The following is a 2,133-nucleotide window of genomic DNA, read 5'->3' on the forward strand; positions in this document are numbered from 1 at the left end:
AAGCAGAATCATTTATTGGGATCTTGTAATGATCATGACACGTCAGATCTGTGACATCACATCAACTGATGAACAAGGAGTGTCAAACAATTGTTGTATGTTTTTTTTTTCCTTCTCATTTTATGAGGTAACATTGTTAAAATACTTTTATGCTTGAACCTGCAGGGGAAAGGGTCTCCAAAAGAGGATAATGTTCTTGTCTAAAATCTCCCTCTAACTGTGTGTCCGAGATTTTGGGCTCTTTTTTTAAGTCTAAAGCACAGGACGCAAAAGCATTAATAGTGTGTCCGAATACACTTTTGCTATTTTAAGGATGGAAAAATCTGCTCAGCGCTGTGGCGCATGGTCTAACAGGATTGAGCTTATTCTCCAAATGATATATGGGTGTGTTTTGAGAATAAACCAATCAGGGTCTAATCTTCCATTCCCTCTAAGAGCCAGTTGCGTCGCGCCATAGCGCATTTCCTATTTACATGGCGGACTTTGTAAGTGTAAAAACTGAACGCTTCACTAGCAAGAAAACAGTTAAACAGACCATCTGCAGCGCGAGAATAGAGAATGAGCCTCCTACTTTACTTTCACGTTCACTTTCTCTCTTTCGTGGATAAGGAAACTGTGTTGGACGCAAACCACTGAAGACATCCATTAGCTTACATATTTAATTTTGTTTGTCAAGCTCAAAGATTAGTTTCAAAACTATTCCTGAATTCAGTTCTAATTTCCAGCAAATGAATAAATGAACAATAATAATGAAGTGTGCTCAAAAAACTGAGTTATATCCAAACACACATCCCATGCCCCATATGGCCTAAAACCTGACAGGTGGGCAAGTCTAAGCTTGTTTTTAATAAAACAAATATAAATATGCATATATTAAATAATACTGCTAATAATAATAACATTATGTAAATGCAATTTGTCCTGAATAAACTAAAAATGTGGAAACACGTCTTGCACCTTAATGCGCTAGATGTATAATAGGGTCTTTTGGATCTAGTATCTGTTCATGTTAACTCACAGTAATGGTATCAAGCATGAATTTGTATTTCAATATTGCATTGGTAAATGACTATGATTAATAAATGATGCACAACCGTTGTTCATTATTAGTTTGTGTTAATAAATATATTAACTAACATTAACTAATGAAACCTTATTGTACACTGTGACCATTTTGGGCATAGTAAGTTTTTCATTCATTCATTCATTTTCTTGTCGGCTTAGTCCCTTTTATTAATCCGGGGTCGCCACAGCGGAATGAACCGCCAACTTATCCAGCAAGTTTTTACACAGCGGATGCCCTTTCAGTCACAACCCATCTCTGGGAAACATCCACACACACACACTCATACACTATGGACAATTTAGCCTACCCAATTCACCTGTACTGCATGTCTTTGTACTGTGGGGGAAACCGGAGCACCTGGAGGAAACCCACGCAAAGGCAAACTCCACACAGAAACGCCAACTGAGCCAAGGTTCGAACCAGCGACCTTCTTGCTGTGAGGCGACAGCACTACCTACTACGCCACTGCCTCGCCGTAATGAGTTTTTCCCCCGGATAAATTTGGTTAAGTAATTGACTTTTATTCCCGATGTTGTACCTTAATAGTAAAGTGTTTACCTTTATGTCTGAGTAAAGCAACCAATAAGACCAGGATTTTATTAATACAGCCAGTGACTTTTTTTGTTGGGGGTGCAATAAGAATAATTAAGATGTAGGAGGAAAAACTGAACTCAGAACAGAAGCTTTGGATGGGATAAAATAATAATAGTAATAATTTGACAATCTGGCGACACAGTGGTGTAGTAGGTAGTGCTGTTGCCTCACAGCAAGAAGGTCGCTGGTTCAATCCTCGGCTGGCTCAGTTGGCGTTTCTGTGTGGAGTTTGCATGTTCTCTCTGCGTTTGCGTTGGTTTTCTACAGGTGCTCTGGTTTCCCCCACAAATCCAAAGACGTGGTACAGTTGAATTGGGCAAGCTAAATTTCCTGTAGTGTATGTGTGTGAATGAGAGTGTGTCTGTGTTTCCCAGTGATGGGTTGCGGCTAAAAGGTCATCCGCTTCATAAAACATGTGCTGGATAAATTGGCGGTTCAGTTCGCTGATTCGACAGAGTTGAAAAGAACATGAA

The sequence above is a fragment of the Danio rerio genome, chromosome 21, assembly GCF_049306965.1.
Source record: "Danio rerio strain Tuebingen ecotype United States chromosome 21, GRCz12tu, whole genome shotgun sequence".
NCBI classification, from domain to species: Eukaryota; Metazoa; Chordata; class Actinopteri; order Cypriniformes; family Danionidae; genus Danio; species Danio rerio.